Genomic DNA, 23,530 nt, shown 5'->3' on the forward strand with positions numbered 1-23,530 from the left:
TGATCTTATAGAAGTCTATAAAATAATGAGGGGCATAGATAAGGTAGATAGTCAAAATCTTTTCCCAAAGGTAGGGGAGTCTATAACGAGGGGGCATAGATTTAAGGTGAGAGGGGAGAGATACAAAAGGGTCCAGAGGGGCAATCTTTTCACTCAAAGGGTGGTGAGTGTCTGGAACGAGCTGCCAGAGGCAGTAGTAGAGGCGGGTACAATTTTGTCTTTTAAAAAGCATTTGGACAGTTACATGGGTAAGATGGGTATAGAGGGATATGGGCCAAGTGCAGGAAATTGGGACTAGCTTGGTGGTATAAACTGGGCGACATGGACATGTTGGGCCAAAGGGCCTGTTTCCATGTTGTAACTTCTATGATTCTATGATTCTATAACTAGTCATTTGTCTCATACCCTATTTGTGGCACGTTTTGCTGTGTGCAAATTGGCTGCTGCATTCGCCTACATAACAACAGTGACTACACTTCAAAAAGTACTTCATTGGCTGTGATACACTTTGGGACACCCTAGGGATGTGAAAGGCTACCATCTTTCTTTAAAGCTCCCTTAACAATGTGCCTTAGAAGAACACTGGTGCAACATTTTCTTTTCACATACTGCCAATCCTTATAGGCATTCTAAATGAGTTTGTGAATTTAGTGCTCATTTCATTGAACTGACAGAAGAGAAGTTCTTCATTTAATCTGGATTCAGATCCAGGTTCCAAAGGTTGTCATATTGTATCGCCACACTCTTCCCTGACACAAAGCTACACATGCCTTGGGATCATCATTGTATTCAGCAAGGTGAGTACCATTATAGGACTCAGACAGGAGTTGGCAGTGGAACAGATGGTCCATCTTCTGTGGCTCATCACCACAGTCGCACATCACTAAGTTACTATCATTGTAACTTCATTCCTGCATCATTACTTATGAATGACCAGTACCAGTGCGTAAGCAGTTGAGGTATTGCCAGAATGGCCACGGTTCAGGGACTCCAGCTGGGATGTGCTTATCGGGTTCGATATCCAGACTATTTGCTGTCTTCTGTTCTCCAGGCGTTAATTATCCACTTTCACATTGGAGTCAAGAGGTTTGACGGAGTGCAGGAAACTACATCTTGACTTCGGTCTACTCTGAGCAAGGTGGTGCTGGAAGAATGGATGACGAGGATCATTAGGTTGTCTTTTTTTTTGGCTCTGGCTATGGCTGCTCTTCGTATGTTTGGAGGTGCAATACCCGACACTAAGTAAAGATTGTCGACCTGGTAGGTTTAAGGCAGCCAGTAATGCAATGGCAGCAGGCATTAAGAACTGAGTTGAATTTCTTTGCATGGATGGAGAGTTCTGATACCAGGCAAGCTTATTTGGCAGCAGAAAAACAGTGTCAGAGCTGTAGTCCTGATAGTGTTTGGATTAGTATGCCACTTTGAGTTAGCCAGATTTTGTAGTTATTCCTAGCTCTAACTTGAGCTTTGGTCTTAATGTGTCCCTTGTAACTCAAAGTGCGATTCAGTGTCCACCAAGGTAGTCAGGGTTGAAACAATGATCAAGTCTTTTCTCATACCACTCTATGTAATTTCCATTTGGCTTCACTATTCGTAAAGTGGAATGCACAGACTTTGTCTTATCCAGATTAACCCTCAGTTGATTGGAGGTATAGTATTGCGTCAGGCCAGCTAGGGCATCGTTCAGGATTACTTTAATCCTATCAAAAGTCTGGCTTTGAACGATAACATATAGATCATCTGGATATAGGAAACTTCTAGAACCCGGATGGATGGGTTGGCAATTGGTATATATACTGAATAGCATCGGTGCTAGCACACTATCTTGTGGGAGCCCATTCCATTGCCTACACCATTGGATTTTTTTACTGCATCGTTTCACGAATAAATGGCGATTTACTAATAAAATTCAGATGAGCTCTGTGAGATGAGCATCCTTCATCATATTGAAAACCTTCTCCACAATTATGTGGTGATTAACAGTGTCATAGGCAGCTCACAAGTCAACAAAGACTGCTCTAGATATTAAGTCTTGTTCAAATCTATGTTCAATATGCTGGGACAGATTAAGTAGTTGGCTCATGAAGGACTTTCCAGGGAAGAAATCTGCCTGTTTTGGAATAAGCCGGTGTTCCACATGGGCAGAGAACCGGTTCAAAATGAGGCGTTCGAATAACTTATACGTATACTTGTACAATAGAGAAATTAATCTGAAGTTCTTTGGGCTTTTAGGGCCTTAACCAGATTTCAAAATGGCTACGTGCTGCACAGCACCATATTTTAAAGATCTGGCATAAGTTGAACAATCAAACAACCAATGAAATGCTTTCAGTCCGAAGTGTTTGATCTGTTCACATAAGATATCATTGAGGCCAACTACTTTATTGTTCTTTAATATCTTGATACCATTTATGAGTGTGGACATGGTAAACAATCTACTAAACCCAGGGTCAGATGTTCGAGAATCACAGGATCTCAGTATTTTGGTCCTTTTAGCACTATGGTTGGAACTTCCTCAACCATTTAGGAGAAGCTGGTAGGTAATTTGATCTGCTGTAACATTGTAGTCTGTGTTCAATTTTGTGGCGTCATTGCTGAGTATGATTCTCCAGGCTTTCCTGCTGCTGTGAGTCATTTCAGTTGATTCGATTAGCTGTGACCAAGTTTTATGTTGTTCATTTGTGATTGCAGTAATGCGTTTGTCATCTGCTGTTAATATGTCAACTGCAAAAGGGTTTAACTGGAAGCATTCTATGTAATCCTTGTGTAGCTGTTCAGCTTCATTAGATAATTCAGGGATATAACTCGTATCCGTCCACCGGGTGTATTACTTTGAGCAGCCTCCTATAGCAATTCCACAAAGCGATTGTAGTTCTCAGTGTTGCAGGTATATCTTTGATGGCCGCATCTAGGTCTACTGAGAAATCTTCCCAATCTGCCTTCTTAAAATTAAAATTATGGATAAAACAAAGTGATCTTTGGGGAGACAGCCACGTTGATCTTAACCACGATTTTAAAATTCTCATCCTTGTTTTCAAATCCCACCATTGCCTTGCCCCTCCCTATTTCTGTAACCTCCTCCAGCCCTACAACCCTCCGAGATCTCTGTACTCCTCCAATACTGGCCTCTTGCGTATCCCTGATTTTCATTGCTCCACCATTGACGGCCGTGCCTTCAGCTGCCTAGGCCCTAAGCTCTGGAATTCCCTCTCTAAACCTCTCCGCTTCTTTAGCTCTCTCTCTTTCTATAAGATGCTCCTTAAAACCTGCCTCTTTGACCAAGCTTTTGGTCACCTGTCCTGATATCTCTTCATGTGGCTCGGTGTCAAATTTTGTTTGATCGCACCTGTGAAGCGCCTTGGGATGTTTTACTACATCAGAGATGCTATGTAAATGCAAATTGTTTTTGTTGCGAAAATCAAGGTGACAAAACAATTTTCTCACATTGATTGGCAATAGTGTTGCTGACAAATAGCAAATTGAAGTTGAATCCACATCTCCAATGACCACTATTGAATGAGTTGGGAAGCTTGGGGTCACGTATAAGGGACAGCTGATTTGCCTCTACCCTGGCTTCAACCAATTCACCATCTTCATTTTCCTTAATAGCTCCACTGCAATCTATGGCTATTAAAGTCACCAACCATAACCCGAACTGTGTTGTTGATGCGGTCAAGTGTGTAAGCAAATTTGGTGTTGGGTGATTTATACACAGCATTGATTGATATTCCATTGAATTGCACTAAGATAACCTGTTATTTTCTTCAGATGCTGATACTTTTTTGATAATAGTTCCATTCTTTACAAACATAGCATTGCTGTATTGTTCATGAGGTTGCTCTATTGCTGGAGACTTTCCCAGTATTTTTGGTCGCGCTTTGTGTGTTCCTTGATGAGTTTCTTGCAAACAGAGGACATTGCACTGGTGTTTGGTACAGATGTCTGCAATTATATAGTGTTTTGTCAGCTAGAGTCTCTCAATATTGACAGAGATCAATGTAGGCCCTGATAAAGGCCCATGCTTCCGACATTGAAATCTGCCTTGGTCTTGAGATTGCTCAAAAGTTTTCAATAATGAGACTAGTGTGAAGTAGTAGAAGGATTCGCAGGCTGATTAACAGCCTGACAGATGCCGCAAAGTGAACGGTTCTTCTATGGCCTCCAGTCTCAAAGGTGAAAGGTCATTGTGTACCACCCTGTACACCACCCAATTCACCAGAAATATTTTTTGGATATTATAACGCTATAGCAAAATTAAATGCAACCAATTGAACATTTCACAAAATTTCATAAATGCAAACATAGAAAATGTGCAAAAGGTGCCTGATGGCTTCAAGAAAGCTGTCACAGTCTCTAAAAAATCTGACAACTCGGGAACAAGCTGGTGTGAACACAAATTGTTACATGGGTTTTGTACCTTAATGGGTAGGAATAAACAACATTGCTTCACTTGTAAACAAAAGAGCAAAAAAAAAGCTACAGATGCTGGAAATCTGAAACAAATATGAAAATGTTGGATGGATGCATTCACCATGTCAGGCAGCATCAGTACTTCGGGTCCACACCTGAAACATTACTTACCTATTCTCTCCATAGATACTGACCTACCTGCTGAGTGTTTCCAGTATTTTTTTGTTTTGTTTCATTCCTTTACTTCTATTGGAGGGGAAAAACCCATAAATACATGAAATCCTGAAGGGGAGATCCAAATGGTGGTGATACAAAATTGGTGGTGCACTTTTAATGTTAACATTTTAACATTTTATATGGAAAACAATGCTTTTTGGTTAATTTTAAGCACTTTTATACTTCATAATTGAAAGATTTTTAATATGACAAAGGAAGCACAAAATGACATTTGGATTTCCAAAGACCAATTAACCAAAAGTTATCAGAACAGTGACTCTCCCACATCCAACCTTACACTGCTGCAGTTTACAAAGGCACTCTATTTCCTTCAGATCTAGTTCAGAGATATTTTCTCATCTAATTCCCTACACTCATCCCACCATTCCCGCCTCTTTGCTTGACTTCACCAGCAAAGGGGGCGGATACAAGAAGTGTCTACCCCATTGCCTGTGGAAACTGCCTGTGCTGCCTAAATGGAGCAAAGACTGGGGAAACCAGGTCCGGTCTTGATTACACCCCAAATCTTCCTGAGAGATTGTGGATTTTCAGGGCCAACATCATTGTTTTAAAAAAATGTGATAAAAAGTCTGTTTTCTGGCAAGTGGGGGATAGATCTTGACTTTGAGGGATAGTGTAACCGAGTCGGTAGCCTGTTTTACATCTCTCCTGATTTTTATTTCCATTGACATCTCATCCAATCCTCTGTATTGAGTCCACAAATTTCCTTTATGAACTAAAAGTTATGATTATCATAGTGTACCTTTTACTTTAAACCTCCAATCAGTACTTTTATTGAAGTATTAACCTAAGCTAGCATCTTATTTTGTGTTCTTCGATATGGTCTAATGATTTTAGAAATAAATTATACAGAAGGTTTGTACTCCCTATAATAGAGAGATTATTAATCTTTTTGTCCACCTGTCAGCTGACCACATTGTATCTCAGGTATATTGCAATAAAAACAGAAAATGCTGGAAACGCTCAGCAGGTCAGGCAGCATCTGTGGAGAGAGAAATTGAGTTAACATTTCAGATCGATGATCTTTCATCAGAACTGAGGCATATTGTACTTCTCTTTTCATATGGCATGGAAATATATGACTCCTCAACCATACCTGGAATGCTGTTCCAGGTTGGGTAGTCTTTCAAGAGGTAATTAGATGCTGTGATGGGAGGATTGTAAATTTGTTTGGAAAATTACATGGGATCAATAGCCTCTCTCACCTGTATTTATATTTGTGACAACCATAATAGTGGGAAAAGAAGGTATGATATAGGGAAGCAAGAAAATTAAAACACTATACGTACATTACAACATATTATACTTGGGACTATGCTTTCTCCTACACAAAAAACTCACAGGGTTCCGACGACACTGTAAACTGCATGAAATGCATAAAATTCTGTTGTTTTGAGATTGTGTGCATTACCCGTTTGTTACTGACATACCAATTTCTAAGTGAAAGTATAGCATTCATAAATTTTTTATGGTGTTTTTGACTTCCGGCAATTACCAGTGTATTTCATTGATGGGTAGAGATAATGATTTGCAGGCTTATAAAAATTGTATAAAGGAAAGTTCCAAATGGGAAAATTTTGAGGGTAATCAAAATTAGTATTTGTACATGAGATTGGATCTTCGATTATAGTTAATTGCTGTCTCAGCAAACTATGGAAACTATGATTCAATGAAGGCCTGTTCTGAAGTAAGAGGCACGATATTCATCAGGGGATTACAGCAGAACCAAGACATGTTACAGTTTGACATTCATTACAGTTTTCTTTAGCGAAGGTTATTATGACTATAATTAGGTTGGATCAAGCCACTTGCAATGTTGCAGTCCAGCTAATGCTAGACAGTAGTATAGTAAAATTCATTTCATTTGATCATATGCATTATTAAGGACTGTGGACTTGATTCCAACCAATTCATAGTGAATGGACAGAATATCTATTTCTTGATTTTTTTTTTTCTCAGCTCTTCTTGCTTTTCAGATCACTACCTAACTCTCTTTTAATATATTCCTATAAAATTATAGTAATATATCTTTATGGCACGTCCAGTGATAGAAAGATTTTTAGTTTAAATTATTTATTTGACTTCTGTTAGCAGACTTTTAAAGACCAAGGAATTTAAAACTTATTAGAGATTTATTTCTATCATTGATAGAATAGCTTCCGTAATTCCTCCTGAGATTTCAGATTCACTGTGCTTTGCTGGCCGAATGGCAATAAATTCGCCTGTCTCTTCATCTAACTGCAGCTGTGCCAGTAAAGCCTTCTCTTGTTCCTTCTGCAACTGCGCCTGCTTTTCCTTCTCATGTTTCAAGTTGTCCACAGTTCATCCCAGACTTGAAAACTGCTCCCATATTTGAGAAGGTTCTTCCAGCATCTCTCACACTCCTGCACAGAATACAAAAAAAAAGTTTATCACGTTCTTTCAAAATCTTTCTTCTCGTTCTATATTTTATCAATATTCTATAATAAATGGACCTCTGACTTTTCCTCTTTCATTTTGCTAAGATGGAAGTTGGTTTAAGCCCGTTTTTAGGTGCCAAATGGGCCCAGGTAATGATCCCTGTGCCTGAGGATTACAACCCCCAATGATGTACTACATTATGTGAATTCCTGACGTTCTGTTACACTGGATAGTTCTTCAGAAGCTCTCCAATCACAGCTTACCATGTTTTGTGTGATACTGCACGAAAGAAGGTGTATCCAGGGTGATCAACAGCCAGTATTGCCTTAGAGGCTGTGCCTGCCAATATATCAACAATAATTTCTATAACCCCTGGCACGCCTACATGAGAACCTTCTTCTCCAGGCCTGGATCAGAAGACAAGCATTTGGATAGGTGCAAGGATATCTGTGACTGCCACGCAGTATAGAACTGGTACAGGTAGAGACAGTAATGGCCAGCTTGATCTCTATCTTGGCTGCTCCACCTAGCAGCCATACTGCAATGCTGACCTATAGGGATGGTACCATCGAGTGATATAGAGGATTACTCTTCTAACAGGTACCTTATGCACCACTATTTTGACATCAGTAGCCATCAAATAGGTGGGGGGAGTCAAGTGCTGGCTGCTCTGTCACTTTGTTTGAGACTTGTGCCAGCAACTGGAGTTCCCTTTCCCTTCATTTGTGCCTCCTGCTTCTTAATCCCCTGCCCCATCAGCCTTGGCTTTCTGAATTTTGTGACACTCCCCTTTAATTGTTCCTATCCTTTTTATTTGAATTACACACAATTTTCTTCTCTCACTATCAGACTGCTCCTTAAAACCATCTGAGTCTGCAACCCAAAAACGCCCGAGGCACTTGGAGCCTGCCCACCATTTGTGTACTTGGCTTATTAAGGCCCTATTTTACATGCTGGTCCTCACAATCCATTTGAAGAACCTAAACAGCTCTCTAAACACGCAACATCCATTTAACAAGTATGCTGCATGGGAGATGTTTCCTTTTCAGTTGGACCTTACCCTATTATTTTATCTACTAATTTGCAATTCACTGCTTCTCTGCTATATTGTTGTGGGAGAAAGGAAAGCTGTGAAACTTCTCGGAGTTTTACTGACAGCTTTTTGAAGCTGTACCACGTCAGTGATCGTGCCTGTATCCCCAGCAAACCATCTTTGTCTGTTGCTTTGAGAGGAGCCATAGGTATCCCAATGGATACACCTATTTGTTTGCGGATTCTGGAGAAGGATCACAGGAGGTATACCAGACTGGTCCATTTGCATGTTAGATCCTGAATTATGACCTATCCATATGCCACCACCCTGCCAGAACCAGGACATGTCTAAATGTTGGGAAGACCACCACAGAACTATGGTCCCCTAAGCCAAATCTGGGAACCACTTCCATGACAAAGACAGCTCTTTTAGTGGCAGGCTCATTTCAAGCAACCACAGGAGATCTCTGTCACATCTCCCAACCTTAAATGCTCACTTGGATCATGCAGGATACACTAGCATGGTTTGCCAGGGCCGGTGACTTCATCCGTTTTCCTTTGGAATGCTGCTAGTAGAAGGAAAGAGCCCTTCACTTATGGTGTTGCAGGATTCTCCAGAGCGCAGGACATTATTGGCTGCACTTATGTACCCCTGCCTCCAATGCTACTGCATTCATGAATGGAAAGGACTACCATTCCATAAATGTGCAGTTGGAGTGTGACCAGAGGAACTGAATTCTGCACATGGATGTCCTTTACCCTTACAGCTGCTTTGATTCCTTTATCCTATGGTGGTCCACAGTGCCACCATTTTTGGAGAGCCTTGAAGACTGAGTTGGCTACTGGAGGACCCAGGATATAGTTGTGGCTCATGACAACACTGAGAAACCCAAGAGCTGAGGAGATGTACAATGTATAGAGAGAGAGAGTTATACAGCACGGATAGAGGCCCTTCGGCCCATCGTGTCCGCGCCGGCCATCAAGCCCTGTCTACTCTAATCCCATATTCCAGCATTTGGTCCGTAGCCTTGTATGCTATGGCATTTCAAGTGCTCATCCAAATGCTTCTTGAATGTTGTGAGGGTTCCTGCCTCCACAACCCTTTCAGGCAGAGAGTTCCAGACTCCAACCACCCTCTGGGTGAAAAAGTTCTTTCTCAAATCCCCTCTAAACCTCCCGCCTTTTACCTTGAATCTATGTCCCCTTGTTATAGAACCCTCAACGAAGGGAAAAAGCTCCTTAGTATCCATCCTATCTCTGCCCCTCATAATTTTGTACACCTCAATCATGTCCCCCCTCAGCCTCCTCTGCTCCAAGGAAAACAAACCCAATCTTCCCAGTCTCTCTTCATAGCTGAAGCGCTCCAGCCCTGGTAACATCCTGGTGAATCTCCTCTGCACCCTCTCCAAAGCGATCACATCCTTCCTGTAGTGTGGCGACCAGAACTGCACACAGTACTCCAGCTGTGGCCTAACCAGTGTTTTATACAGCTCCATCATAACCTCCTTGCTCTTATATTCTATGCCTCGGCTAATAAAGGCAAGTATCCCATATGCCTTCTTTACCACCTTATCTACCTGTTCCGCCGCCTTCAGGGATCTGTGAACTTGCACACCAAGATCCCTCTGACCCTCTGTCTTGCCTAGGGTCCTCCCATTCATTGTGTATTCCCTTGCCTTGGTATTCCCTCCAAAGTGCATCACCTCGCACTTTTCCGGGTTAAATTCCATTTGCCACTGTTCCGCCCATCTGACCAACCCATCTATATCGTCCTGCAGACTGAGGCTATCCTCCTCGCTATTTACCACCCTACCAATCTTTGTATCATCAGCGAACTTACTGATCATACCTTTTACATTCATATCCAAGTCATTAATGTAGACCACAAACAGCAAGGGACCCAGCACCGATCCCTGTGGTACCCCACTGGCCACAGGCTTCCAGTCACAAAAACAACCTTCGACCATCACCCTCTGCCTTCTGCCACTAAGCCAGTTTTGTATCCAAAGTGCCAAGGCACCCTGGACTCCATGGGCTCGTACCTTCTTGACCAGTCTCCTGTGGGGGACTTTATCGAAGGCCTTACTGAAATCCATGTATACCACATCCACTGCGTTACCCTCATCCACACGCCTAGTCACCCCCTCAAAAAATTCAATCAAATTAGTCAGACATGATCTTCCCTTGACAAAGCCATGTTGACTATCCCTGATTAATCCTTGCTTCTCCAAGTGGAGACTAATTTTGTCCTTCAGAATTTTTTCCAATAATTTTCCTACCACTGATGTTAGGCTCACTGGCCTGTAGTTCCCCGGTTTTTCCCTACTCCCCTTCTTGAATAATGGTACTACATTAGCGGTTCTCCAGTCCTCTGGCACATCCCCTGTGGCCAGAGAGGTTCTGAATATATGTGTTAGAGCCCCCGCAATCTCCTCCTTTGCCTCACACAGTAGCCTGGGATACATTTCGTCCGGGCCTGGGGATTTATCCATTTTTAGGCCTGCTAAAACCGCCAATACCTCCTCCCGCTCGATGTTAATATGTTCGAGTATATCACAGTCCCCCTGCCGTATTTCTATGTCTACATCGTCCTTCTCCATAGTGAAAACAGATGCAAAAAATTCATTTAGAACCCCTCCTACATCTGCCGGCTCCACACACAGATTGCCATTTTTGTCCCTAATGGGCCCTATTTTTTCCCTAGTCATCCTCTTACCCTTAATATACTTATAAAACATCTTAGGATTTTCCTTTATTTTGCTCGCCAGTGTTATTTCATGGCCCCTCCTTGATCTCCTAATTTCTTTTTTAAGTATCCCCCTGCACTTTTTGTACTCCTCTAGGGCTTCCTCCGTCTTTAGCCTTTTGTATCTGCCAAAAGCCCTCCTTTTTTTCCTAATCCATTCTCGTATATCCCCTGACATCCAAGGTTCCCTGGAGTTCTTGGAACCACCCTTGACCTTTACGGGAACATGTTGCCATTGTATGGTCTCAATCTCCCTTCTGAAAGACTCCCATTGCTCCGATGCGGATTTTCCTACAAGCAGCTGATCCCAGTCCATTTTGGCCAGATCCTGCCTTATCCTATTAAAATCGGCCTTCCCCCAATTTAGAACCTTTATTTCCGGCCCCTCCCTATCCTTTTCCATGACCACCTTAAATCTCACCGAATTATGGTCACTGTCACCAAAGTGCTCACCTACTAGCACTTCTTCCACTTGGCCGGCCACATCCCCTAGAATTAGGTCCAGTACCGCCCCCTCTCTTGTAGGACTTTCTACATGCTGGCTCAAAAAGCTCTCCTGGATGCACGTTAAGAATTTTGTACCCTCCAAGCCTTTTACACTCTGAGTATCCCAGTTAATATTGGGGAAGTTGAAATCCCCCACTATTATTACCCTATTATTTGCACAATTTTCTGAGATTTGCCTACATATCTGTTCCTCTATCTCCCCCTGACTGTTTGGGGGCCTATAGTACACTCCCATCAAAGTGCTTGCCCCCTTTTTGTTTTTAAGCTCCAACCATATGGCCTCATTAGAGGAACCTGCTAATATATCATCCCTCCTTATGGCAGTAATTGATTCTTTAATTAATATTGCGACCCCCCCTCCTCTTATACCTCCCCCTCTGTCTCGCCTGAAGATTCTGTACCCCGGAATATTGAGCTGCCAGTCTTGCCCCTCCCTCAACCATGTCTCTGTGACAGCAACAATATCATACTCACATGTGTTTATCAACACCTTCAGTTCATCCACCTTATTCGCAAGACTCCTTGCATTAAAATAGATGCCATCCAGCCTTGCCCTCACATATTTGCCCTGTCTTCCAAGCTGACTTGTTTTTTTCTCTATATTTGGCTGCACATCACCCCCTATTGTAGCTCCACTCTGTATCCCATCCCCCTGCCAAGTTAGTTTAAACCCCCCCCAACAGTGCTAGCAAACCTCCCCGCAAGGATATTTGTCCCGCTCTGGTTCAGGTGCAACCCGTCCGACTTGTACAAGTCCCACCTTCCCCAGAAGCAGGCCCAGTGATCCAGGAAACTGAAACCCTCCCTCCTGCACCAACTCTTTAGCCACGCATTCATCTGTTCTATCCTCCTATTTCTATACTCACTAGCCCGTGGCACTGGGAGTAATCCAGAGATTACAACCTTTGAGGTCCTGCTCTTTAATCTGCTACCTAGCTCCCTAAATTCTTGATGCAGGACCTCATCTCCCTTCCTACCTATGTCGTTGGTCCCAATGTGGACCACGACCTCTGCCTGCTCACCCTCCCCCTTGAGAATGCCCTGTAGTCGCTCAGTGACATCCATGACCCTGGCACCAGGGAGGCAACAAACCATCCTGGAGTCACGTTTACGGCCACAAAAATGCCTGTCTGTTCCCCTTACGATAGAATCCCCTACCACTATAGCTCTTCCACTCTTTTTCCTCCCAGCCTGTGCAGCAGAGCTACCCCTGGTGCCAGGAAGTTGGCTGCTGCTGCCTTCCCCTGATAAGTCATCCCCCTCAACAATATCCAAAGCGGTATATTTGTTTGAGAGGGGGACGGCCACAGGGGACCCCTGCACTGCCTGCCTGCTCCTCTTACTCTGCCTGGTGGTCACCCAATTACTTCCTGCCTGTACAACCTTTACCTGCGGTGTGACCATCTCACTAAACGTGCTATCCACGACGTTCTCAGCATCGCGAATGCTCCTTAATGAATCCATCCGCAGCTCCAGCGCCGCAATGCGGTTTGTCAGTAGCTGCAGCTGGATACATTTCCCGCACACATGGTCGTCAGGGACACCGGAAGGGTCCCTGATTTCCCACATAGAGCAGGAAGAGCATAACACGGGGCTGGGCTGTCCTGACATGACTTACCCTTTAACTAATTAATTCAAATTAAATGAATCCCACCAATTTCACTTCAATTAAAAGGTATACTCAAGGGCCCTTGCTGAACAGCAGTCCCCCACTACACAACAGAGACCCGAGAATCCACAAACTCTAACCTTAGACAAATTCAGCAGGAAAATACTCACCAGCCAATCACTTACCTCTTCCTAGGTGACGTCCCACTTGGATTACTTTTTGCTTCTTATTTATCTTAGGTCCAGGAGTTAAGTCCAGGAGTTGCTTCCACCTGGGTGTTAATTGAACACATAATCAGCATCCTAACGCAGATGCCGTGTCAGATCAGGGAGAGCGCTTTAGTACAGTCCAGTCAAAGTTTCAAAGATTATTGTACCTTGCTGTGTTCTGCACAACTTTGCCCTACAAAAAGGCATAGCCGTAGACCAGGCAGAAGAAGAAAGGCAGTAGCAATGAGACAGAAGGCTTCTCTCCACAACCAGCTGCTTACTCAGGAAGTGTACCTCAGGCAGGTTCTAGTAGACCACATATTTGCTTAAATGACTCACACATTCAATGCACAACAGTTATCTTCACATTTGCCCAGTACCCTTGACATATCAAGCCTCACCTCCATTTGCACCAGGCATAGCTCAAATGCCATGAATGCCACATCATTTTTCCCCAATTTCTGTAATATGGTTCAATTGAAAAGAACTATCTGGACATAATCCAGAATCAAACAGCACAATTTTTATTAACCCTTACAATGAGTGCTCTAGGTGTATTCATTGTGCCCTGCCCCTGTGCTTCTCCTGAGTAAAAGTACTTCTAACTTCCAGATCTTTTGCTTCTCCTAAATGTTTCTCCACTGGGAGGTGAGTAGTTATGATCTGGAATGCACTGCCTGAAAGGTTGGTGGATGCAGATTCAACCAAGACTTTCAAAAAAGAAATGGATAAATACTTGAATGGAAAAAATTTGCTGGGCTAAGGGCAAAGAGTGGGAGAATGGGACCAATTGGATTGCTCTTACAAAAAGCTGGCACGGACTTGATGGGCTGAATGGCCTCCTGTGTTGTAACCATTCTATGATTCTAGGAGGAAGTGAGGAGAATGGCTTGTATGTGTTAAAGTCTGCCTCTAGAGATGTAGATGGCCCAGTATCATCTTCTGCTTGGTCATTGCATGATCCTGCAACTATAGGCTCCATGGGATTAATGCAGTGGCTACCTGGGCCTGTATGCCAGGTAAACATCAATAATCATTTGAATGGATGGCAGGGAGTATCAATGTGAGTTACAGTGAAAGATATCTCTAACGTGTACCAGCTGCCTTGCTGCTGGGCATTCCTCAGCATAGCCAGAAATCTGTGAGAACAGACCACTAGGCAACAGTGAGGTTGATGAAGCGGTATGTAATGGCTTCCTCAATATGATACCCAAACATGGTGAATCCAGACAAGACTGCTGTAGTGAGAGTCCAGAGTCTTCAGAACCCCAGTCAGTATTTATTGAGGAACCTTTGGCTGCATTTAAGACATTCACCAAAGAGGCTTTGCTACTGAGGACCCTGGAATTGCCACACTCTCTATGTTGGTCTGCAATTTGGTCAGGCCTTCATGCAGTACTGTACAGATGTTGTTGTGGACTCCTCCATACCTATCCCAAAGCTATACATGCTACTTGGTATGCAAATTAATGGCTGATGGTGAACTACAAAAGTGCATATATAGGCACTGAATCCCAGGCACAGCAGCTGAAGTAGCCCACAAGCTAGCCCTCTAGTGAACAGGTTGTAGATCCTCAACTTTCACTTGTGCTTTTTCCTTCTTATTTGGGATCTGTACTTCACCAAGTAATCCCTTCTGCAGCTCACTGAGTCCCATGGTGTGGATATATCTGGGCTGGTGCTCGCCTCTGTAGGTGTTGATGATGCAGGGTTTTGTGAGATTGAGACTGCACATTGGGTTGTAACACTGTCTTTTCTTGCACACCTAGAGGAATATAAGAATATCATATTTTAGAATGCCAGCAGTAAGACACCCTTTGAAATGGCATTAAGACATTGCAGTGTTAGGCTGCAATGCTACAGCAAATGTCTGTGTGGGAGGGAGTGAATTAGTGAGTGAATGAATAATGAGAAAGCATGAAAAGCAAAGGATGATACTAGCCTTGAGTTTCAGGGAGGCCTCTGATCTCACCCTCTCTCACTTCCTCTATTGCCTCCACGCCCAGAAGCTCCAAGGCTCTCTCCTCTCATAAGAAGTCAATGGTCACAACTTAGGTGAGCCACCTCCTGTCTACATTCATTGACATTGGTTATGTGTAGCCACCTTGTGCAGACAAATAGAACAGGGGCATATATTGGAATAAGAATGTGAGAAAAGAATAAGGAATATGAGAGAAGATGTGTATGACACAAGTTCCCTGAGCAGCAGCCACCTTATATAAGTATGTCAACATGCAGCATGCAGGTACATTGTGTGCATAGTGTGCTTGGTGTTTGCTGATCTTCACTTTTCATTGGCAGCAAATGCATTGTTTTGGCAGCAATGCAGTGCTGTGATGAAACATTGGATAGGTCTATGCATTTGGAAAGGAGTGCTATTAAGATGTCTTCTAAGACAACACTGTTACATTAGGCAAAGTTACTTTGATAACCTTCAGTAACCCAGTACATTTCCTTCTCATCTGCTCCCCTATTCAGGTCATGGATAAACCAGCATTGACTCGCTGACTTCAAACCAGGCTATACTGGCAGTAATCTGGACTGTAGAATGGCCATCGCCTCCAAAAAGAAAAAATCCACCCTGTTCAGCACCTCCTGAAAAAGCACTAACAAAGCAAAATCTTCAATTAACACTGCTCTGCCTCTACACTTGTTACAGACACTTCTTTTAAAGGTCCAGCCACTTTTCCTTTAAGATTGGCTAGTAGATCTTTAAGAGCTGTTGGCATCAGATAACCCACCCCAACATCTAGCTGCTCCTAACATGTCACATGCTAATTATTTAACTGAGCTGACCCCGTATTATAGTATGAAGCCAACCTGCTGAAGTGCAGACACATTCAGACACTGAAGATCAGTGGTATTGGTGCTGCTGCGCCTGGACCACATTGACCTCATTGTGCCTATTAGTTTTTAAGAACTATTTTGTCCTGCAGTTAGCATATTGGTATTCCATTGAATCATGTAAAACAATAATAATTATGTTGAACTATGTCACTGACAACCTGCAGGCAATAACATTTACTTCGACAATGAAGGAATAAAATATACAGGGATGTTCTTCCACTCATCTGCTGTAACTTTGGTGGAAGAGCTGCGGAAAACTTGAAAAAATGGTGAAATTTAATTTAGTAGAAAATCTTTGTATTTATAGCCAGGGGGAGGTAGGAGGAGGTGTCGGAGAGTTGGCCCCTGGTTCTAGACTCCCCAGCCAGGGGAAACATTCCCCCTGCATCTACCCTGTCGAGCCCTGTAAGAATTTTGTATGTTTCAATGAGATCACCTCTCATTCTTCTAAACTCTAGAGAATACAGGCCTAGTCTACTCAATCTTTCCTCATATGACAATTCCGCCATCCCAGGAATCAGTCTGGTGAACCTTTGTTGCACTCCCTCTATGGCAACAACAGCACCAACCTTGTCAGCAGGTTTAGTGACAATGTCAGGGTTTGACCTGAGAGAACGGAGTGCTGCAAGTGCATAGGGAGGTCGGTTAGAGTGAATGAGGGGATTAGAGAAATTGAGACGGCCGATGTCACGCTAGCAGTTCCAAATGAAAAGATCAAGAGAGGGTAAGAGGCCAGAGGGAGGGGTACATGTGGAACGAGAATTCTGGAGATGGGAGAAAGGGTCCGCTGTGCGGGGGGAGGACTCCTGGCCAAAGAAGTGGCCGCGGAGGTGAAGGCGATGGTAAAAGAGCTCAGCATCGTGTTGAGCTCGAAATTCATTGAAGTGGGGGCGTAAGGGGATGAAGGTGATGCTTTTGCTAAGGACTGATCATTCGGGGTCAGAGAGGGGAAGATCAAAGGGGATAGTGAAAACATGACAAAGGATGAGATTGGATGGAGGGATAGGGTCAGAGGGAAGTGAAGGGGAAGAAGGATCAGGAGGTGCGCTGGGAACTAATCCCACTGACTCACATTCTCCTCATGGCCTTGTATCTTCCTCTGCTTCAAATTTTCCCTTAAAATTTGCAATGGTGTTTGCCTCAACTATTCCCTGTAGCAAAGCATTCCATGCTGCAACAACTTTCTACATCATGAGGTTTCTCTTAACCTCTCCTCACTTTCTTAAATTGATGATCCATTGTAGGTGTTCAAAGTTTATATTAGGAAATGACTTGAAAATTAGTTATATGTTTCACTGTAAGGATATAAACTATAAATATTTTCCTCTACATGGGTTGCTTGACGCCAGGGGGGCGGTGGTCCTACATGTAATTAAATCAGATATCAGGTTTACTTTTGGCAGTTTGCCTGTTAGTTCTGTAGTTCAATAAAGCAGCTTTAGTGGAGTTCACATTATATACGAGATTGACATGTTAAAGGTTTTCATAGAATCATAGAAAGTTACAGCACAGAAGGAGGCCATTCAGCCCATCGTGTCCATGCCGGCTGAAAAAGAGCTATCCAGCTTAATCCCACTTTCCAGCACTTGATCCGTAGCCCTGTAGGTTACGGCACTTCAAGTGCACATCCAAGTACTTTTTAAATGAGTTGAGGGTTTCTGCCTCTACCACCTTTCAGGCAGTGAGTTCTAGACCCCCACCACCCTTTGGGTGAAAAAGTTTCTTCTCAGCTCCCGTCTAATCCTTCTACCAATTACTTTAAATCCATGCCCCCTGGTCACTGACCTCTCTGCTAAGGGAAATAGATCCTCCCTATCCACTCTATCTAGTCCCGTCATAATTTTATTTACCTTAATTAAATCTCCCCTCAGCTTCCTTTATTTCAAAGAAAACAACCCCAGCCTATCCAATCTTTTCTCACAGCTAAAATTCTCCAGCCCTGGCAACATCCTCGTAAATCTCCTCTGTACCCTCTCTAGTGCAATCACATCTTTCTTGTAATGTGGTGACCAGAACTGTACGCAGTACTCAAGCTGTGACCTAACCAATGTTTTATACAGTTCTAGCATAACCTCCCTGCTCTTACATTCTGTGCCTTGGTTAATAAAGGAAAGTATCCCGTATGCCTTATTAAACACCTTATCTACCTGTCCTGCTACCTTCAGGGATCTGTGGACATGCACTCCAAGGTCCCTCACTGCCTCTACACTTTTCAGTATCCTCCCATTTATTGTGTACTTCCTTGCCTTGTTTGCCTTCCCCAAATGCATTACCTCACACGTCTCTGGATTGAATTCCATTTGCCACTTTTCTGCCCACCTGACCAGTCCATTGATATCTTCCTGCAGTCTACAGCTTTCCTCCTCACTATCAACCACACGGCCAATTTTTGTATTATTTGCAAACTTCTTGATCAAGCCCTCCACGTTCAAGTCCAAATCATTATTATGAACCAGAAAAAGCAAGGCACCTATTCACGAACATAAGAAATAGGACCAGGGGTAGGCCATCTGGCCCCTCGAGCCTGCTCTGCCATTCAATAAGATCATGGCTGATCTTCTACATCAACGCCATTTTCCTGCACTATCCCCATATCCTTTGATGCCTTTAATATCTAGAAGTCTATTGATCTCTGTTCTGAATGTATTCAGTGACAGCCTCCTCAGCCCTCAGGGGTAGAGAATTCCAAAGATTCACCACCCTCTAAGTGAAGAAATTTCTCCTCATCTCAGTCCTAAATGGCCTACCCCCCCTCTATTCTGAGACTGTGACCCCTGGTTCTAGACTCCCCAGCCAGGGGAAACATTCCCCCTGCATCTACCCTGTCGAGCCCTGTAAGAATTTTGTATGTTTCAATGAGATCACCTCTCATTCTTCTAAACTCTAGAGAATACAGGCCTAGTCTACTCAATCTTTCCTCATATGACAATTCCGCCATCCCAGGAATCAGTCTGGTGAACCTTTGTTGCACTCCCTCTATGGCAAGTATATGCTTTCTTAGGTAAGGAGACCAAAATTGTACACAATACTCCAGGTGTGGTCTCACCAAGGCCCTATATAATTGCAGTAAGACATCTTTACTCCTGTGCTCAAACCGTCTTGTAATAAAGGCCAGCATACCATTTGCCTTCCTAATTGCTTGCTGCACCTGCATGTTAGCTTTCAGTGACTCATGTACAAGGACACCCAGGTCCCTTTGAACATCAACATTTCCCAATCTCTCTCACCATTTAAAAAATACTCTGCATTTCTGCTTTTCCTACCAAAGTGGATAAATTCACATTTTCCCACATTATATTTCAACTATGAAATATTACTCGTGTGCAAACATTTTACCCATAGACAAGTTTTACTCCAAGAATAAGTCAGCAGGAACAACCTGCCAGTCTAGGGTGCCATATTTAGTTTTTTTGTTATAAATAAAGTTTTAATTGGCCTTATTTCATCAGTTTAACCAGGTCAAAATGGTGTGTGTGCAATTTTTCTGCAAATGACTTCATGAGAATGAAAATAAAATGGTCAGTCAGAATTCACCCGTAATAATTTTCCTCTCACATTTTTTGAACGATTAAATTGGCATGTAACTGATATGACTGCCAAAAAATTCTCCAGTCCAGCAGTGAAGTGTGAAAAACTTGTGCATAATAGCTTCACAAAAATATAGAAAATGTTGTTCTTGTAAAGGAAGTCCCATGTCTAGATGATTTCAGGGTAGAAATTCCTGCCGGCAAAAGTGGAAACCAATGGAAATCGATGAGTGGGGACCATATACGCCAGAGATGTGTTTACAGGTATCCCCTGAGGGTTGGGAATGATGGGTTGGCTCTCATTGACAGGACCTGGAGGATTTTAGCTGTGAGGAAAGATTGGATAGGCTGGGGTTGGAACAGAGGAGGCTGAGGGGAGATTTAATTGAGATGTGTAAAATTATGAGGGGCCTAGATAGAGTGGGTAGGAAGGACTCATTTCCCGTAACATAGAGGTCAATAACCAGGGGGCATAGATTTAAAGTAATTGGTAGAAGGATTAGACGGGAGCTGAGGAGAAATTTTTTCACCCAAAGGGTGGTGGGGGTCTGGAACTCACTGCCTGAAAGGGTGGTAGAGGCAGAAACCCTCAACTCATTTAAAAAGTACTTGGTACTTGGATGTGCACTTGAAATGCCGTAACCTACTGGGCTACGGACCAAGAGCTGGAAAGTCGGATTAAGCTGATAGCTCTTTTTCGGCTGGCACAGACACGATGGGCTGAATGGCATCCTTCTGTGCTGTAAATTTCTATGATTCTATGACATTTGGCCCTGGAGGAGTTCACCTGAACTATCCTGCTACGTAAGGTCGAAGTTGCTTATTAATTATGAAAGGGTAAGAGTGAAGTGTGAAGAAGTTGACTGAGCCTGGTGATGCCCTTCTTATGCCAGACTCTAAATCCACTTGTGGCTAATGCATCTGGGAATTCTTTGGTTTGCCAGATTGGAAAGAGGGTTAACTGACCCAGAGGGATCTTTAGTCATACACTGGCCTCCTTCCAGATCACTAGCATTAGTGCTACGTTGGGGTGCTTCTTTACTCCCTCTGGTCTCCTACCAGGCTACATGAAGGACAGTTTAGACAGGAGACTCTCTTATTTAAAAAGGTAACTGAAGCTTTCAGTATCAGCAGCTATATTCAAGTGAACCGCAAACTATCTTTTATGTAGGCCATGAATATGATAAAGGCCAAATTCCCTTTAAATATGTTTTGTAATAAAATTGTATATTAGGTATAAGTACAGTGATTGGTTTTATAAAAGTTCCTAATTTGAAACTGGACTGAATAATTAATGCAATATGTTTAGAACATCATATGAGAAATACTACAGATAACTAATTGGACATATTTATCCATGTACCCAATAATAGAAAGCACTACTTTGATTTGTGAACAAAATTGCAATGATTGTATTTCACAGTATCCAAGAAAAATCATGAGAGATAACACCAACAGCGTTTTAAATGGGTTTTAATTTCAAACTGTGACAGGCAGACACCCAAGAGACTAAATAAACAGTTTCTGAAAGCTCCCTTATAAACCAAACAGTACTTTAGATTAAACCAACGAGAATTTCCTTTGTTTAACTCCCAAGTAGGTCTCTGGGGTCTATGTAGCATTGGCACTGCTTTAAAATTTCAGTTGTGTTAATCCTTCTCATTTTTATTAATCCTAGTTGGCTATTATCAGCAATTTTTAAAAGTAACTCTTAACTGTTTACTTCATCAAGTGGCATTTTTTATGGTGATGTCTGCCTCTCCATTGGGTAAAAATCCTGGTTTTGGCAAGTTAGCAGTAGGAGCAGGGAGCTGTGAGACTCCTGCTGACTTACATTCCTGCCAAAACCTCTGGGTTTCCACCATGGTAAGCTCCTGCCCACATAGTGGGCTGCTTGTTGGAGCCCGCACGCAGAGAGCAGGACATTTAAAGCACTGCTGCAGCTGTTTAAGGAGCTGTAGTAATTAAGCAAATACTTCTGTTTATTGCATTCACGGTGCCTGCGTTTATTCTTTGGAGAATGAAAAAGTACAGAAATTCAAGGCAATCAATACTCTAAATTAAGCTCTCAATTCATATGCAACCCGAAGAAGGGAAGTAAAGATTCACAACATTTCTCACCAATGGAAAGTCCCAGAAAGCTCATGGACACATTGATAGATAATGCTCTTGAGAAGCTGATGCTGCCTTTGAGACAAAGGAGGGTTGCAGTGGTTGGCACTCAAGGCTACCTTCCCCAGGGAAGAACTGTCCGAAACACCTGATAGAAGAAGGTCTGTCCTTTTACAAAATGTGCCACTCCTACTGTAATCCTCCAGCTCAACCCAATGGCACTTACTGAAAGTCAAATAAACTAGGATACGCTGAGTCTATTAAAGTCTGTCACCTGTACCATAAATTAGCAATGATGGGACATGTAGTTACTGGCAGAAGACTCACATCTACCACAGTGTAGCCGGGGGCCAATTATGGAGGTATTAAGGATTGTAATTAAATTTTAAAATGGATCTGATGGGTTCTGTGGGAAGTCTGTAGAAAACAGATGTAAAGCAAATGCTGGTCCAACATCTCTTCATCCAACCTTAGCCCTTCTCTTCAACTGTAGCAAGCTTTACTTAGTAGGATTATCTGCATTCTTCAATGCCAATTCTTGCTTGGATCCTTTAATACCTATTATGGTACCTAATACTAACACATTGGGCCCGATTTTAGCACCCGCTACCGGGTGCGTTCTCGGCGGGGGGGGGGGGGGCCCCGAAAATCCCGAAATCCAGGTGCGGGACCGGATCGCGCCTCGATCCCGCCCACTTCCGGGTTCCCTGATGACGCGCCGGCGTGCGCGCGCAGCCCCCGCTGGTGGGAATCCCGCAGGCAATTAAAGCCAGCGGGATGCCACTTGAGTGTATTTATTTTGCTTGTTCAGGTCATTAACTGACCTGATTAAGGGACCGTGTGTGATTTTGAATAAACATGGGACTGTTTCACACACTGGGGGAAACACTCCCAGTTGAAATGGACGTGTTGCAGCCATCAGCCTGTGGCAGCTGCAAAGGTCCATTTGACAGGTGTGGGGGGGGAGACCGTCGGCCATTGCAGGAGGCCGCTCTGTCACTTGGGACAAAGTTTGGCCTCCACCACCCTCCTCCTGATGGTCGAAGTCACCAACCTGCACACTTACCCCGGGGTCCGGAGACATGTACCTACCTTGCGGACCCCCTCAGATGTACATCTTGCGGATGGGGGCCGCCGTAGCTGCAGTCATGACCTCCTCGGAGGGCGAACAGCATCACCAGCCTCGCCATCCACGCCGCCCACCTCTGACACGTGGAGCTCCACAACAGAGTGCTGTGACACATCCACCTGTACAGCAGGAGGGAGGGCTACCGCAGAGAGAGATGCGTCGCAGAGGGCACTACCCTCGCCACACGTTCCACAGACCGAGGCTCAGCCTCCTGGACCTCTCTGAGCAGCAGTGCACACGGAGGCTCAGAGTCACTCGACATGTAGCCGTGGACATCTGCAGCCTCTTTCATGCCGAGCTGCTCCTGGCTGGCCCGTGCACCACCTTCCTACCTGTCGCTGTCAAAGTCACCACTGCCCTCCCGAACTTCTGCTCCACAGCCTTCCAGGCTGCAACCGGGGACATCGCCGATGTCTCTCAGTCGTCTGCGCAGAAGAGCCCTGCAAATACACCTACACTCACTCTGCAGTGCCACACTGGGTGGCATCAGTGGTGGGTCCTCATAGGGATACCCAGGAGTGGGCATTATTGCACAAACCGGACAGGATTCGCGAAGACATGGCAGTAGTGGTGCCAATATAATGTGTGATGTGAGTTGTTCTTTAATTCAATAGAAGTAACAACCATGACAAACCCTCAAACACCCTTGTGCATCCCCTTCATGCTCACGACACGTTTGCCTTACGCTGCCTACTGCACATATGTGATGCATGCCCTGTGGCTGCAGCACAGGTGGTGGCAGGTTGAGTGAGGCTGGCCGTGAGA

At 43.7% G+C, this 23,530-nt stretch overlaps 1 protein-coding gene and 1 long non-coding RNA gene across 4 annotated transcripts in view; one reads left to right on the forward strand and one right to left on the reverse strand.

Moving 5' to 3' along the window:
• hhat (hedgehog acyltransferase) overlaps positions 1-23,530 on the forward strand; it is a 207,506-nt gene that overhangs the window by 105,056 nt on the left and 78,920 nt on the right. The gene's annotated exons all lie outside the window — the stretch shown is intronic.
• The window catches only part of LOC137324504 (uncharacterized), a 28,054-nt gene continuing 11,262 nt past the window's right edge, over positions 6,739-23,530 (reverse strand). Inside the window, exons 2-3 of the long non-coding RNA XR_010963642.1 lie at positions 13,127-13,212; positions 6,739-7,031 (exon numbers count right to left, since the gene is read on the reverse strand). This is a non-coding gene — a long non-coding RNA (uncharacterized lncRNA). The remainder of the gene's footprint in view (positions 7,032-13,126; positions 13,213-23,530) is intronic.

This window comes from Heptranchias perlo, chromosome 8, assembly GCF_035084215.1.
Source record: "Heptranchias perlo isolate sHepPer1 chromosome 8, sHepPer1.hap1, whole genome shotgun sequence".
Lineage (NCBI taxonomy): Eukaryota > Metazoa > Chordata > Chondrichthyes > Hexanchiformes > Hexanchidae > Heptranchias > Heptranchias perlo.